We start from the raw sequence: 17,687 nt of genomic DNA, 5'->3' as shown, positions 1-17,687 counted from the left end.
AAACACCTTCACCTTCACCTTTCTCTCTTGTCTCAAAAAAAAAAGGGGGGGGGTGGACAAGTTCATGTACCTTCAGTACTCTGCCTTTGCACTGTGTGCCTGTTTAGTCTCTGCTCGTGTCCCAGGCAAAGCTAAAACCATCTTTCTCAAATCTTTTCTATACAAGATTTTGTTGCGTGGTGCTCTGGGCTGAACATCAAACCATTTCCCAAGGGCCTRTTTTCTAGAAATGGCTTCATATTGGCTTTTAGGCAGGTGTACAGACATATTGCAGCAGACARTGTTTTCTGATTTACGCTGTGTGTCTACATAGTGTGCTACACTATGGTATCCTTCTGGATTTTGGACAACTTCCAATGCTAGAAGATTAATTATGGTTGAAGCCTATTCTGAAGATATCTAGGGTCAAGATTCAAAGTTGATGTATCACTAATTTTTAACAGAACAGAGGATCTATATAAAAATACCTTACCTTGTAATAGCTTTATTTTTTTTTTTTTGAGTTAATGTTTGTCATATGAACATCATCTTTGCAGTTTCAGGTGATTTAGATGTTACCTCACTTTTTTTGAACAGTAATTCTTAGCTTTGGAGACAAATGATAGAGCTTAAATTGGCGCATACTGTGAGATGGAACTAGAGCCCCCCCCCAAAGCCCCCCAAACCCCACTTCCCTCAAGTGCACTTGCTGACAAGAGTTGCCAAACATGATTTTGATTTAGCCATGTTGCAAGTCTAGAGAGCAGAGAGCTTCCTCTGATAACCAAGGATGGAGCGCTTGCTTAGAAAAAGATTAGCAAGCTTGGATACAGGAGGGAGGAAAGAAAGAGGGGAAAATGTTTCCTGCAAAAGGAGGAGACCAGTGTGTTACGGCAGAATACGCCTGGGCTGGAAAGCAGAGGGCAGTAGCTGTCTAGCGTGACTGTGACTGTCCCACCAGGGCAGTCTGGGACTTGTGCCTTGGTGGTGAGAGCTCAGGGAACCTCTGGAAGGGATCACGTGAGCCCAGAGCTTGCGACGAGACAGGGCACCACGGCCCAGGGCCGCCCTTCCAGGTGGCCGTCCTTATTCTGTCCTTTAGTGAAGTAAAGAATGATGACTACCCAGATTTCCTGGTTGTTTTTTTGAGGCTGTGTTATTTTTGGTTTTGGAGAGGTTTTTTTTGTTGGTGCTAGGTTTTGGGGTTTTATTTATTTATTTATTTATTTATTTATTTATTTATTTATTTATTTATTTTAACCCTGAGCTGGCTTCATTAGTATACCAAAGACTACTGCAACTGAATGCTTTTCTAGGAAAAAATTTCAGTTGCCTTTGACACCGGATTTCCTGTCTTTCCTTTCCAGAGAATGACAAAACCCTTACGGTCTTCCAAATTAGGAGAGCCAGGTGAGTGGTGAAYTGTTGAGGCTAGTGTCAAAATGCCTTTTCTCCAAGTGTTCGTTTGCTCTCTGGATTTCTGACCTTTGGGTTAAATGAGATGGGTCCAGTATGTTTCCATTTCTTCCTTAATTTTGAAGGCAATGTTTACATCCAAACAGTTTTTTTTTTTGACTTGATGTTTTAAGCTTCTAAGAAACTTTCATATTGATTTCAACTTTTGTAAGCTATGGAATTTAGTCATCTCAGGAGTTTTGATGGGTTTTTTTTTCTTGTTTCTTTTCCCAAGGATTGCACAGAAAGGAGGAGGGAGGGGGGAGGGAGATGGCCAGAGCATCCCTTTTAGCCAGAGGCTCTGGCTTTTATTTCACAGCTGCACTAACCTGGGCCTCCCCCGTGAAAGAAGCAGAAAGACRTCAGGCTCGGTGGTGCAGGACGGGCTCCGCGCCTGCTCCTACCACTTCAACATCCCAGACCTGGCACATACCAGTGCAAAGAACTACCTGAGGCTGATTTAATCCTTTGTTTACTTTTATATGCAAGTGTAAGCATGTATATATATATATATATATCTGAAGAACTACTTTTACAGGTTTTTGGAAGGAAAAGATTTTTAAAAGTGAACTTCGGGTTTTTTTTTTGAATTTGTTTTTTAATACTTAACAAGTTCCCTTTGTTTTCCTGCAGAAGGTGAGGCTTTGGTCACTGGCTCATCTGGAACCTTTGTACTTTACTTTTTTTTATTCCTAGTGTATGAAGGGATTAAAAAAAAAAAAAAAGCTAAAAGCAGTAACTTCTGACCTTCCAAAGCTGGTAATGTCTTTTTTGATGTTGGTGAAGAAACGGTGCAAAGCATTCAACACTTATTTCCAAGTGATCTGTTCTTTTTCACCGTTCTCCTGTTTTTTTGAGATGGAGATTCAGAGGATCAAAGATTAAAGGATTCCCTGGCCATCCTTTGACATGTCAGAAATTTTAGGATAAGATTTATGCAGCAGCCTAGGAAGGCATTGGACCACGTAGTCACAGTCAGGCATATGGTAGCAATGACTCTACATCCCAGCAAAGCAGTTTTCCTGCAGATATTTGCACACATAGTGAGAAATCTTTCCTCAGCAGCAGGGTGCTTAAAGGTGCACCATGTATTCTGAGCTTGTCATGTATACACTGTGCAAAACATGTATGGAAACAAATGARTATTTCTTTTTTTTTTCCTCAAAATAAGTTAAACACAACCTGTGTGCACAAAAGAGATTAAAGTCCCGATTTTCTTTCTTTCTTAACTCACTGCATTAGCTGTTGAGAATAGCAGCTCCTCAGGTCTCTGGTAAYGTAGTCTTCACCTTAAATACGGATTTGAAAATATTTAAGCATCTCTCTTGTGAGGCTTCTTGTTTCCTATTTGTTTTTTGTTGCTAAGCAATGCATTTATACCCCCACCCCAAACTTAAAATTTACAACTCTCAAATTGTCCTGCAGCCTTATTCTCCAAACTTCACATCTGTAATGAGTTTTCCATCTGCCAGTTTTCCCAGGTCGCCCCATCCATCCTCAAGTCTGCAGAGGAAAAAGCCTTGTGGTTGAGGGCTTTTTTTCCCCCTTTTTTTAGCTTCCATCTGTAATTAATTTTCATGCAAAGCCACATCTGTCTGTTTGGGGCAGGGGAAGTGGGGAAGGGGGATAAAAAGTGAAGTCACTCTCTCCCTTTCCCAGTAAAATGCAGAATTTGGCAAGCACAATTGTAGTTCCTCAGGGCATTTCAGTCTCTCCCTCCCATCTTCCAGCCCTTGCGGCCCCTTTCTCCAGTGCACAGGCAAACATCTCATGGAAAGGTGAAGTGCTGCTGCTGCTCAGCTGGTTGTTCTGCCTGCCTGCGTGGAGCTTGTGGGTTTGGTCTGTGCTGCAGCCCACATCTGACACTGCAGTGTGTTTCTACTGCTGGGGTTGCTGCAAAAGCTGCTGGCATCCTTTGGAAAACTTCCTTCTGTCAATATTTGAATTTTCAAAACCATACTAAATAGCTGCCATGATACTTCTTTTTTTTAAAGGCTAAGAAATAGCCACAGTGGTCCCAGTCAGTATCCTGTCTCTACCATCATCTCATGCAGCTGTTCCAAAAATTTTTTTTTTCTTTTTTAATGTTCTGCAGACCACCAGGTAGCTTCAAGTAGGAGCGAGGCTTGCTGTGAGGCTGGTAGGCTGTCTGGCGCTCTGCTCAGCTGTGGTAAAAGAAAGGAGAAAGGACCAGCTGTCTTCGTCCAGCCAGTTCCAACCCAGAGAGCAGCAGCTGGAGTCTCGTTGAAAGTCTGCAAGATGCTCTCTTATTCTACAGTGTTTTGGGGGGCACATAACCTTTTGCAAGCTGTGGCCTGAGGAAATTTCTTCTTGTCCTGCCTCTTCTCTGAAAATAGTTGGTAGAGGTCCCAGAGCTTGGCCTTTCTTCAGGTCATTTAATGCAATGCAAGGCCTTTAGCCTGTTGGGTGGCCTGGCCCTGTCACACTCCAATTCCTCCAGGTCTCTTGCAATAGAAAAAGCAGCAATAACTTTGCAGGGGTAGTGGGCATCCCATAGGAGAGTCATCCTTCAGCTGGGCTATAGCAGGGACYGCTGGGCACTGAGTGGAGGGTAAAGCCCAGACCACAGACCAGCTTCTGACTGACTGTGATCACATGGATGGTTACCTGTGAGCTACCGAGAACTACTGTGGAGCCCAGGGGCCTCTTCCCAGCCCCTGCTTGTTGGCTTTGTGAGTTTGGGGATGCATTCGTAAGGAAAGCAAGGAGCTTGCTTATGGAGGGCTTTCATGGTCCTCCTGAATCTATGGGAAATCAGCCCCCAAGCCCCCCAGATACTTTTGCAGTTGTGGGCATTCATCTCTGCTCTAACGCAGATCAAACTTGAAGGGTCTTGGTTGAACATTGCTATTAGCAGCAGCACCGACTTAGGTGGTCGGCACCTTTCTCCCCTCTGCTCCTCCAGTGTTTGCTCCTGCTGGCACTAATCTTGTGCAGCCAGCTGCTGAATTAGGCAGGATAAATGTTCTGGGCTAAATGATGGCTGTACTTACTTTTTGCCAGATTATTTTTAAACCTAGCTCAATTCTGCCATTTGGTTTACTGCAAGGCCTTGCAGACAACTGTAGTCACACAGCTCAGGGGCTGACATAGGAATGGGAGGATAAACAGTGACAAGGGTGGTAAGGAGGGGTACCTTTAGCTGGTTTCTCTGTAAAAAGATACAACTGTTTGCCAGACTACTGCCTAATATATAGGGCAGAGTGCATCATCTGTGGGGCTGAAGCACGCAGCATATTGCCTGCTTATTGGCTGTCCCCACACAAGCTTGTTCTCAAGTGCTGTTTTCAGCAAAAGCTCTTTGAGATGATGATGCTGATTCTCAGCACAGACAAGAAATGCCCCATTTTAGAATAACACAATAACAAACTGAAATGATGAGTAACTTACCTGTGGAAACTTCCTGACCCAGGATTYATCCCCGTTGGGCTCCAGGCTTCAATTTTAAGTCCAATAACTGTCCCCAAATTGCAGATTAGCWGAGGAACTAGTGTGTGAATGTCAGCCTGACCTGAAGATGGGCTTAAATGGATATCGGATATGGAAATTGAGGAAAGTGACYGAGAACAGCAGTGCTGATTTGGCAAGTGTCCTAGCAGAGTCCTTGCAGAAGAAGCGCAGCTGGTCTGCACATGCCTGGGGATAGGCTGGCAGGTATACCATGTGCTGTGGCCCACAGTTGCCACCCTTGCCAGGCTTTGGYGGGGACTTTGTTTCAGTAGAGCCATATTAGCAACATGGTGATAAAATCATTTTTGGCAGGCCTCAACTTAAACAGCTTTTTTCTGCCTCAGGTTTAGCCTTTCAAGCAGGTTTAAAATAGCGAGCGAATTGCAGCAATCTCCTGAGGAGCTGGAGATGTGGCTACATATTATCAGGGAAAGGATGCTCAGTCCTGGGTAGGTGCAAGTAAAAGAGAGCTTTGGGTCGCCTGCTGACAGCCAGTCGCACAGGAGGAACTGGGAACGCCACCGGGCAGAGTGGTGAGTGTCAGCTGCCTTCCCGAATCTCTCTGAAATCCTCCGGTTGGGTCTGCAGTCCTCCGCGACCTTGTGTTTCTGTCTCCCCATTTTAAGTAGTTTTATTTTAACGCTGACCTCACGAAGAAGGAGAGAGCTCTGCAGCAAACGGGCTGTGGCTGTTTGCTCTGCTCTCGGAGGAGCAGACTCATAATAATAATGCAATGAGGAAATTAATCCTATCCCAATGTAAAATGACCCAAATTTGAAATAACACTGACACCCTGTGGAGACACATGGAGGGACATTCTGCAAGTCTGGTCCATTCTTGTTCTTGATAATTTGGGGCCAGAAATGACTGACTATATACCTGCATGTCCTCTCTTTTTAGATAAAACTTAAATTTTTTCACTGAAAATTTTCATCTTTTTGTAAAACAGAAGTACAATTAAAATATAAAAGCCCTTTATATTTTTCTATTAAAAGTAACACATAGCTAAAACAAATTATCTTGTAGCTAAATCCACAGAAATTCATTTGCCAAAAAGAACAGTTCTTGCATTATGAGAACTATTTTGCAAGATTTAGTTCCAAGAGACTTTCTTCTTTGCAGCTAGAGCCATTGGAGCGATTGGTTCCACATTGCAGTGAAGTTTGGACAGTTTCTTAAAAATGTAAGAGCAAAAAAGGTTTGTCCAGTAGTAACTGTGCATTTCTAATATGCAGAGCAATAGCTTGTTCTGCTTGTTCTTGCTGTGGATGACGTATGTGACTGCCTAGCTATTGCAAGTGGGACTTGCAGGAAGGCYCCCCTCAGATGGCCTACCGTGTGTGTGTGTGGTCTGACGTTACTTCTGGGCAAAAAGAGACCCAATTAAAACGGGAGAAGCTTCCCTGCTCGCTCCAGTTGAGGATGGGATCTCCTTTGGCATTCAGAGCTAAAGATCAAAAATAAGAGGACGCCTAGTGAGGGGGTCCCTGGTAATTTGGGAGCAACCATGYGTTGCCCAGGAAAAGATGGAAGCATGAGAGCACTCTGTTTTTCATATTCTCCCTGCAACACAGCAAAATTGAACGCTGGTAGTTCAGTATTGAGAATGCCTTGTTTAACTAATTTCCTTCAAGGCTGGTGCTTTAGAATGTAATTAATTCTCACATTTGCATTGTCTGCAGAGGGGAAAACTTTCAGGGCAGATTGGGCAGAGTAGGGACAAGAAGGCACAGTRGAAATGAACTTCACTGTTGTTAGAACAATCTGCATGGAAAATTTAATCTTTGTTTTTGTGGATAAGACAGGTTATTGTTCYTCTTAAGCTATAGGACGTTCAGGAATCATCTGCCTGCTGAAGGAATGGTGCTAGGGGATCAGTCTTAGTGCTGGACTGGCACTCCATTTTGGAGACACTTTCCATCTTACAGGAAGCTCAAGCTGTGACATAACAAGACCTTCAAGGATACCATCTTGCTGCTTGTAAGAATTGGTATTTCAGCTCCAGGGTGGTGGCCCAATTACAATTTTATTTAACTAACAAGCCAGGTCAGTACTCTCTCTACCCACATACTTTAGCTGGATTAAGATCAACATTTAATATTCTATCCAAAACTGCTGTGTAGAGTAGCAATAAGCTGGCCAACCCAYCACTTCATTTTTAAGAGGGAGCCCTATCTCAATGATGGGTGAAGGGATTTCTGTGCAGACCTTGCATGTCTGTTTGTAAAGAGCTTTGAGATAAAAGGTATTTATAGACATCTAAAAAAATTTTATGCACAGGCCCAGCTTCCAAGACTGGAAAAGCTCATGGAAATGAGATTAAAGACTCTAAATATGACTAGCTTAGCCCCAAATAGCTGAGCTTGCCCTTCCCCCCYGCACTCCTCCAAAAAAAAGGGGTGGAGGGAAGGTCTGGCCTGTTGTTCCCAGCGGTGTCTTTCCCTGCAGTTGTCTCCTGCCTAGAAATGGTACTCCAGCCGCCTTCTGAATAAAAATAGGTGAATTCATCCCATATTCTGCAGCAATTGCTCAAAGCCCTGAAGGGAAACGAGCAAGAGCGTATCTGTAAGGATGTGTCTCGACCCGTAACCGTGCAGTACAGACAGTATCAATCATTCCTTTTTAATAAAGGTTAAGCAAGTTTGGGTGATCTCCCTTCTCATCAGGAGATGAAATTGGTGGCTTTTTTCATTAAAGCAGCTATCTCCTGCCCCAGGATCTTAACTGTCATATAGGCAGTCAGGTTAGGGTCAAGATTAAATAACGTGAGGCGATGAGGGGGGCAGGTTTTGAAGTCAGTCTCTGAAGCCTGTCTTCAGGATCCTTACTCTGAGCTATCTCAGGACTGTTGAGCTCATTTTAGAAAGCTTGCCTGAAGACTGAAGAACTCTTGCCCTGTGAATTAGATAAAACAGTAACATCTGCATGGGTCTGCTCACAGCCTAGAAAAGCAGCAGGAAGAACCCTTAGAGTGAACCCAGTAAATTGTACAAAGACTCTTGGGTTAGAGAGCTATGATTTAGATATCATCTTTAATTACTGCGGGCTAATACAAGCATACAAAAGAAAGAGAAACAAATGTATATAAACCCTACCCCACCTGGCTGGCATCTCATCGCAGCAGAGGGGCTCTTCTGACCTCTCAGCTGCRTGGGGCTCATTTTATGAGAACCTAGTGAGAGTGTTGTTTTTTGAACCCAGTATCTGTAACACTAATTTCTAATGGGAATGGTACAATTCTCAATATTACAAGGATTGCTCCTTTTCTTTGGTGCTGTCCTGCTCTCTGGAATTTGCTTGCCATGCAAGGCAGCCCTCCTCTTCCTTTCTTTTTTCCCCATTCTGCGTGGAAACCTAATCTTTCAAACAAGGCTCATGATAATGCACCCAGGTTTTATTTACTAGACTCTACCTTACAAAAAGTGAGTTTGGCTCATGATACTTCCTGGCACAACCCAACAAGATTTGCAGTTTAGTTTAAAAATGAGTCCTCTCAACAAAATAACAGCRCTTTTTAATCTCTTACTCCTTTGCTGCAAAACATGAACATGCAGAAAACGTTCAATTACCTGGATTTTGTTTATRCAATGTCTGAGCTGACCAATTTGCAATGGCCACTTTAGTGGCCTCTGAAATATTAATGATTCCTGTTTTCCCTCTCTTTACTTGACACTGACGCTGGTGCTGAAGGATGCAGGATGTAGCTGTGCTCCGTGGGAAATCCACCCCAACTAACATCTGGGTTTCATGAAGCCATTACTGACTTACCTGCTTATCACTCATTTTGTTCCTCTGAATACTTAGAAGARAAAGGTTTGTGGTGAAGGGGCTGGGACTCCTTCCCTCTTGTCAAGAGGCAGCTGAGTCTGATCGATAACGAACTGGCTGCTGCTCCACCAGCTGATCCACCTGGGATTTGGCTGCTACCACACAAAAATAGGCAGCAGCCTGAAAGGCRTCATCGATGAGACTCAATTTCTTTTTCTTACTGTTGCACCASCTACATGGGGAGAGGAGGCTAGAGAAAAGAGAATGTATGAGGGGTATTTTCCAGCATTGAGATGAATTTTTAAGGGTATGCACGTAGATGCCAGTGGTGAGGCAGAAAGCATAAAATCAGCTTATGTAATGTGAGTTTTTGATGCTGTACTATGTTCTGACCAGTCTCCTCGCTCAGATGGAGCGGCCGAGTGCTAGCGTTGCCTGTCACTTGTATTGCAAGCAAAAAAAAAAAAAAAAAAAAAAAAAAAAAAAAGTTGATTTAAGTAACATTTAAAAGCAATTAAAGAGGAGGTTAAATATTAAGCATATACCTCTTGTTTCTCTTAAAGCTTTTTTTTCGGGGGGAATCCTCAACTATTTAATTATAGAAATCAGAATTTAACCTTATARACAAGCCTGACTCCCTATTTTCCCCCTTAATATCCAAAATAAATATACTGAATGACCAGTACTTCATAATCCTTAAGTTTACCCCTGGCTTGCTTCTTATTTTGGAGGTCAGTGAAAACTTCTGCTGAAATTTATGATGGCCTTTTCTTTGACTCTGCARTCTCTTGTACAACTGTTTTAACTTCATGCTTCAGGGTGTGGTGACTTACTCATATTTTAACACGTATAGTTTCTTATTCTAACTGTTGGTGCTGTTTGGGGAGCAGTTCTTGTGTGCATTTTCTAATCTGCTTCAGGCAAAATCCCCCAAATTAATGCACCTGTACAAGGACACCTTCTTGACTATTCCCTGAAGCAGATTAGGGGATGGTGGTAATGCAGGATTTCTCTGCTGGCAGAAATTTGCTGCTGGTGGCCTCAACAAGGGGCAGCCCAAGGCTGCACTATTATCAGACTGGATCCAGAAAGGGAGGTCTGTGTGTATACCAAGTTCTGTGCAAGTGCAAAGTTTGGGTCATTCTCATGTGATAGCATCTGATTTTATGTGATAGATGTATTTTTATGATCTAGTAAAAATCGGGTATAGTTTTGTTGCTATAGTTATAGTAAAAGTTTGCCTTGTGAAGATACTCAATACTGATATTTATTTAAATAGCCTTGTCTTTGGAACCGTGACTGGTTGTACATGTCCAACATTTTATACTCTACCACAAGTATGGACATACTGCTGTGTGCAGCAAGCAGTTGGTGTTTCACTGGTTATGGGGGAGTTTTCCACAAAGCAGCGTCCCTGTCCTTTCCTCTATACAGGGGTCAGGAAAGAGGAGCAATCCCCATCTGGCCTATCTGTTCCCTAGATGCCAGCAAAGCTGCTGTGAACTTACAGCTGATTAGGTCACCTTGGTTGAGTCCTCTCGTGCCATGCTTGCTTCTCCTCTGCCCTACAAAGGCTGGCTTGATTTAGCTGGTAGTTAAAGCTCTTATGTGTGCAAGTATCTTTTCTTTTTTTTTAAACTGAAATAGTGAATGAAAGAAGGGTGCCTACAACTCACTGTCAGCACATGGAAGTGGAGCAGTGCAGTGGGCTGTGTAGTCAGCACAGAAGGCACAAATCCAGCACCTGCTGTTGAGATCTGGTCAGCAGTGAGACTCCTACATGATCTGTGTGTCATCCAAAGCCTGACTCCCAACCAGCTGGTCTCAGGACTAAGGATCTGACYTTTTGACTAAGGGGCCCCTTTGCTACTTACGTTCTAGTCGCTGTGAAAGCTTTGCTGCAGCAGKTTTTTTTGTTTTTTGTTTTTCTTTCCCTAATGGACAGTGACCTTTGCCTAAAGTTAGCACCGCAAGGAGCGTGTGGGAGACTGGCACTGGGTTGCCTTAACCAGCCTACTAACTTTATGCAATATGGCCAGGTCTGGCAAGATGGAGAAGACTCCATGCATAAAATTGCCTCTGACCCACTCAGCCCCATTCTTCCCCAGGCTCTGCTTTGTCTGTGCTGCCAACAAGCACTGAGCAGGTCATGCTATTTCAGGCTCTTTCGCTATTCCCATTACCCACAGTATTCAAGAACTCCGAAGTAAAAGCAGTGATATCTGTTGTTCTCACTATTGCCTCATGGGGATGAATACGCAGCTGGGGAGAGCACCTGTTTGGTTTGAGAGTTTGTCTGATGGCTTGTGATTGATACCTGACCTTGGTGTCACCCTGCCTGAAATTATTTCTGTAACTTTAGCCTATTGTTTCCATTGGCTCATGGTTTTATTTTATACAGATATCTTCTGTGGAGCAACACTTAACACACTTCACTGGGTCTAAGTGGTGGTCTTGACTTAGGAATTTCTATTTTATAAATCTGTGGTTCTAGTCTGTTGCCTGGATCACACACCTCTTTAACAGGAAGATCTGCGCAGCATCTGGTGACAGTGTGTATGTTGATTTAAAGCTTTCTTTTCTGGGCATGCAAAGATTTTCCTGGAGCAGATAGAATTATTTAACAGTCTCTCTGGCTTCTTTCCCATACTGGCCCCAGCTTTTGAGGCAGTCATTTGACTGCTGTTCCCCAGCCAGACCTTGTTCCCCAGACCAAGATAGTCCTTGCTGCCACAGCCAGTTTTAGCTCAGGTTTTCTAGGCAACCCCAGTTCTCTCAGCTCATTTCCTTGATCTTCCCAGAGTCTGCTGTCCCTCCTCAGCGAAGGACAACAGATCTGTTCATCTGTCCACTTCCAAAGGTGGTTGCCTCTCTCAGCTACGCTCTCTTCCAGGTCCCCCTGTCATCCATCACCCTCAGCTCTGTGACTTGTCCATAACCTAACCCACTTGGCCGCTTCTAGCTGTTAATGYTTCTGTAATTGTACCCAAGTGCTCGGCACTAAAATATTGATGTAGTAATTAATAATGAAAATCATAATTGTAGCTGAGTTTAAAACTTTAATTTGATGAGAGCTTAGCAGCAATGCAGTCCATAACAATGCARCTATGCTATTACTACATACATATTTAAGTATCTTTTCCTCTAGCAATAACTGTGCACGAGGAAAGAATATTGTATATGAATGTCTGTGAATATGTTTGCATGTGACTCTTGGAGGCTGGAAGTAGGAAATCATAAAATATTAGGMATAATTTTCAAAGGGCCTTTTTAAAATCTGTTTTTAAAAGTTTTCATCCCTAAACTTAAAAATGAAAGGGTATGGGAGGGAAGATCCTTGGAAAGAGATATATTTATTTTCCACTTCAGTCGTTCCAGCTTGCAAATGCAGTAACTGTTGCAATTCTAAATGAGTAAAAGGTATTGCATTGAAATATGCTTATCTAGTCACAGTTGGGCAATGATAACRAAGATAGTGCTGTTGGGATGTATAGTGCCGAACAAATCTCAAATGTTCTGCGCAGAAAAGGTTATAACCACATGCAAAATGAGAAAATCCCAGCCAAATTCTGTCCTTTCTTCTGGACAAGACTGCTTTCCAACACCACAAAAAAAAAATTGGGTTTTTTTTTGTTTGTTTGTTTGTTTGTTTTTTTGGCTTATGGAGGAATCAGTAGAAGTCAGACTGCTCAGGACAGAAGTGCGGTGCATTTCTCAACAAGCCCCACTCTTTCTTGACAACCAAAAACATGTCTGCATTCCTGCAGCTCCTCCTTGGCTGGTGGTGAGCTCTGTTCTCCTGCAGCATTAAGGAGAAAACAAGAGATGGAGAGTATCTAAGCTGCTGAGTAGCAACTCATTTCCTTCACTGTGAATGACTGCAAGAACAGAATCTATCCTGGAAGAATGGAAATCGTTTAGTTGCTCTCATTACCCCAGTAATTAAGACTTGGCATTCCCTGTTTCTCTGACTTGGCCTTCAGATCTGCTTCATTTGCATCTCTCATCCAAGGGATGGTTTGTATAAGAGACTATCTTGCAAGTCTATATGCAAGGGAATTGCCTCCTCTCAGGCAAATTTTTTTTTTAAAAAAAAAAGTCTAAAGCAGCAGTTTGTGCAATAAAAAGATGCAATTTTAGGAGAACTGGATGGTGTACCAGGTTGGYTGGGAACGTTGCAGTAGTACAAATGCTTTGCTCTGCATGGAGTGCTCTCAGGAGGAGTAGGAGGGAGGGAGGGGGTGATCTTCTGTGGTTTGATGGACTAATTCCAGACCAAGTAGAAGCAGACTAGGCAAAAGGGACAAAAGGCAATCGGGAACGGCAAGGGGAGCTGTAAAGATGGCGAGAGTGTTCTTGAATAGCGAGGGACCATAGAGGTGTGGGATGCGTAGATGGCAATATGGAGTGAATAGAGGGATTGTGYGCCTGGGTGTGCGTGACTGGAATAGCTGTGTGTTGTCAACCAACTGCTCCCCTGTGTTACTTGCTGTAATATTTTCTGGGAACATTTCTATGCTGTTCACTGGTGACTCCTGCTGAGATAGGTTGGCATTGCACCAGCTGCATATCCCCTGCCAAAGTTCCAAGTAATTCCTGCTAAATTAAATCAACACTGTAGCATTATTTTATTTAATTAGGGATAAACATAGAAAAATGAAAAAATGGATTATTTTAAATAGCACGAATGTAAATATATATATTGTATTCATGCTATAAGTGAATTTTAAAAGGAGGGATATTTTTAGGTCCATACTTTTAGATTCACAGAAATCAGATACCTCTGAATATTTTGTACATTGCTATAGGAATTTTTGTCACAAAATCTATTTGAGACTGACATAATATTTTTCATATCCATTAACTAAAGTATAAAACCATATCATCTATTATTTTGAATCTGTAAAAGATTCCCTGAGGAACTGCGCTCACGCAGTGCTCTAAATGTAGATTGCAGCATTCAGCAAGAGCTTGGTATTTTTAAAGCCCATTAAAACAGGTTGTGTATTTCCACTGATGCTACTGACTCATTCTAAAATGTTTAATTCCTTCAACTGGAATAATAAAATACTAAGTAGTCCATACAGTTGCAGCTTGGCTACCATAAGCAAAAAGCTTAATTCTGAATGCAGTAGTGTCTCCCTGCATGTGYTCTATAGGAGAGTGGGAAGCCAAAGGGCTGAAACAGATGCACACTAATAGAGGGCTCCGACTGAGTTAAATTTGCAATGACCCACAGCTTCAGGAATCCTGGGGACGGGACAGGGGATGTCTGTCTGAATTTGGGGACTAAAAGGAAAAAGCAAGTCAGATGGGAAAGGGAGGCCAGTGTAAAAGGAGCTCTCAGGCCAAGACACACTGTAAAGGGAAATGGAGCAGAAAAAACTAGCCAGGGCACTGCTGGCCAGGGAATTGCCTTGTTTGGGGAGTGTAAAGCAATGAAGAGCAGTTACACAGCTACAGTCATGTCATTTAAATAATAACTGATAAAATGTTATTCTAGAAAAATATAAACTACATTTTTTAAGAGACTTTTTTCTAAATGACARGCTGATGCAAAGCCAGCAGTTTTAAGCCTTTAGCCTTTAGTTCTTGTTTAAACAAGTTTTAAAAGGGCTTTGTTTGACTTGTAAAGCCCTTGTTAAAGCATATCCTCACTTCTAGCCAAGTATGGGCTTGTGTTTAGTTTAAAAGTATTTTGAGATTTCCAAGCGATGTATGGAAGGGTATGATCTAGATCTTGTCCCATATACAAGGCAGGCAAGTATGAAACTGGTAGGTGAGTTAGGAATACTGTAGTCAGGCAGAAATCTCAGGGAGGGAAAGGAAAGTGAAACAGAATCAGCTTAAGGATCTTTATCATTGCTGCCATTTAAATGCGGTTATTGTGATTTAGCTGCAGTTTTGAGACCCATAGACTACACAGGGAAAATGCATCCTTTGAGAGTGTGTTTATGCCTTTGGGGAAGACTGCTGTGTCTGAAGGAAATATCTGTGGGACTCTGCCTTGCCTTTTGCACATGTTAGCAGGGATGCCCAGAAGGGAAAAGCGATGTCTCCTAGTGACAATGGTTAAATGTTTTCTTACAGGATGAAAGTCCAGTCTTGCTTCAGTCAAGAGTTCCTACGTTATTTAAACTAGGCTTTTCATAAGACTCTTCCTCATTTCCCAAGTGTCCTATTAGAGACCTTAACATCTGATTTGCAGAAGGGGTGAAAACTGATTAGATATTATCTGCTCTGTGTGCTGGGACCCAGGGGAAGAAACAGCACATGCCTCTTCTGCCTCTTCTACTGAAGGCTGCTGTTAGYGTGCGCGTGAGGGTTGCTGGCACAGCTTTGATTTGCCTTCCTTGGTGTCATCCTTGCTGAGCTACGCTGGATGGGCTTTCTGCCCTTACAGCTCTTTGGACCTGTTATTTGACTTGGTGTGGTGTTTTTAAAAWTTTTTTAAGTGGTGATAGCTTTCTGCTGCCTGCTGTCCTGCCGATACTGCTGAAACCTTTGATGCTTGAGGGAACAGTCACCAGTGTCTCCAGGGTGATCCCCAGGGAGGGACGGGGCCGTCTGGGCTTCTCAGGGCAGCACAGGACCAGGGCGCGGGGGAGATGCTGCAGCAGCCAGTGGGGGGGCAGGTGAACGGACCCTCCCCTKCCCCTCGCTGCTCTGAGCAATGCTGCTTTGTACACGCGTAGCCCCTGCCGCCTCCTAGGTCTCTTCCATAGTGCTGGTGAGTAACTTGGCGCCTCAGGCTCCTGCCTTAAAGGCTGGGGCCTGCGGACYATAGAGCGGCCCTGGCCTGCAAGCCAGCACCCTGGCAGATAAGCTAGCGGTCGTTGCCCCTTTTGCGTGCTCTCCTCGGCTTGGCGAGGGGCGGAAAGGTGGGAGACGGGCTGCTCGGGCTCGGCGGGGCCKGACGAGCGCCAACATGGCGCCGCGAGGTGTGTGTGACCCGTGGGGGGGAGCGGGGAGGGCGGTTACTCCCCCTCCCGCCCGGCCAGAGGCGGCGCTCCATCGGGCGCTGCTATTGGACGAAGGGGGAAGAGGGTCCGAGGCGCCGGCCTATGGGCGAGCGCGTCCGCTGCCGTTCGCGAGGAGAAAGCGGCCGCCTGATTGGCTGGGAGGCGGGCAGCGGGAGGGGCGGTGAGCCTGCCTATTGGCTGCGAGGCAGGGGCATGGCGCCGGGCGGCACCATGTTGGCGAGCTGGCGGCGGCGGCGGCGCCGGCCGGGGACATGGAGCGTGGGCGCCGCGCGGGGTGAGTGCGGCGGGGGAAGGGGGGGGCCGAGGTTGCGCGGGCCGCGCCGCGCCGCTCCGCGCCGCCGCCGGCGGGCGAGGAGGGGCCGCTCCGGCGCCTGCCTGCCTGCGTGGCTCGGCGGGGCGGTGGCACCTGAGGGGCGGACACGCCCCCGCCGCCTCGCCCGGCCCGGGGCGCCGTGAGGGAGGGGCCGTTGGAGCCGTTAGAACCGTTAGGGCCGTTAGGCGGCGGCGCAGGTGCGCAGTGGCTCGGGCCTGGCGGCGCGGCGGCCCCGCCGGGCCCAGCGCAGCCCGGCGCCTGCCGTAGCAGCAGGCTGCGGTCTGCACAGCCCGGTCCGCCGGCAGAGCGGAGCCTGGCGCCCCGGCAGGTTTGCTTCGTTAAAAGCGCGTTTAGGATTTCTGCGTGCGAAAGATCCATCTCCAGAAACACCACTTGATTTCATCCGCTGATGGTCCTGTAACACACGTGAATGTTTATCTGCTGTCTTGCATTTCCTTGTGTGTCTAGATTGTTGGTGTCAGATGCAAAAAGACCTTTTACGGCTGTGTAACCTATCTTTTAAAAACACTYGTGAATAGCTGTCTTGCTGATGCATAAAGTACAACTTGCAGCTCAGCTAATGCCGTTGTGTAGTTGTGAAAAGTAAGATTTGTATAATTGAGCATAAATGCAAGGGGTTTAATGATTTTTTTAAAGCAATTCTGTCTTGTTCCTGGTTGATGGAGCCTTACTAGGTAGCTGCTTATATGAGCAGTGCAGCTTTTCTGGTGTGTGCTGGTTGAGGCACTAGTCCTAAAATACTTAAATTTTCTTGGCTCTGAGCAAACAGAGGAACCTGGAAAATGTAGGTTCTGCTCTTGTGAATTCTACAGCAGTGAATCTCACCCAACACTTGTGGGGGAACAGAGCATTAATACTCTGATTTGATTTTATTTTGAAGGTGACTCCATGTACATCTCATGTCCTTAATTCTGACCTACTTAGTTGCAACAAAATTTGTTTCTGCTTGCAGTCTGAAGTCTCAGGCAGGTGAGGTGATTTTCTTGAACTCTTGTACATCAACAAAGTTGGTATCTAAATTCTGACRGCAGACTCTCCTATCTTGTGGTTTATTGCTTTCTGCCTCCCTTCTTGCGAGTGATGGAATTCGATTGGGGCTATCTTATGGCGGACTTAGGCTTATTGTTGCTGAATACTAGATGGATGCCTGGACTTGAGTTGGGTTTTTGGTGCCTGTGAACTGAATAAATATAAGAATGTCAAGCTGAAAAGGAGAACTACAGAATTTTCCTACTTCCTTGGCTTGACTTCAAAGCTGAACAAGGCTCCCTAAAATGTTTGCAGTTTTCTTTATTGTGGTAGTTATACATCTATCTCTAATAGTCAGGTAGAACTTCAGTAACTTGGGTGGGGGGAAAGGGAGAATTGTTCCCTGAGTAGCAAATCTTAACAGATTTTCTGTTTTCTGTTCTGGATCTCAGCACCATCCACCACTTCAGTAACTCTAGCTCTTGSCCATGTCCCTTATGATTCCACTTTACAATATTTCTGATTCTCTCTTTCTCGTACAGTACTTCCAGCTCTCTCTCATGTACCAGCTGTGCACCCGATGGTTAGCCAGATGGCCAAGGCAAACAGACAACTGTTGAGCTAATGCTGCAGCCTTTCCTTTAGCTCTAGCCAGCTGCTAATTTCCAATAAATACATGAACTTTATCTTTGAAACATTTACTGTTTTTTTTTTTTTTTTTTTTTCTA

General features: G+C 44.5%; 1 protein-coding gene across 1 annotated transcript in view; it reads left to right on the top strand.

The window, feature by feature from the left end:
- Positions 1 to 15,844: 15,844 nt before the first annotated feature.
- FAM20B (FAM20B glycosaminoglycan xylosylkinase) overlaps positions 15,845 to 17,687 on the top strand; it is a 30,006-nt gene continuing 28,163 nt past the window's right edge. The window contains exon 1 of the mRNA XM_085299611.1: positions 15,845 to 15,930. The gene's annotated coding sequence lies outside the window, so the exon portion shown is untranslated. The remainder of the gene's footprint in view (positions 15,931 to 17,687) is intronic.

Source organism: Rhea americana, unplaced genomic scaffold (assembly GCF_003343005.1).
Source record: "Rhea americana isolate MKP2758 unplaced genomic scaffold, rheAme1 scaffold_151, whole genome shotgun sequence".
NCBI lineage: Eukaryota > Metazoa > Chordata > Aves > Rheiformes > Rheidae > Rhea > Rhea americana.
This window is presented reverse-complemented; position numbering and strand designations above follow the sequence as displayed.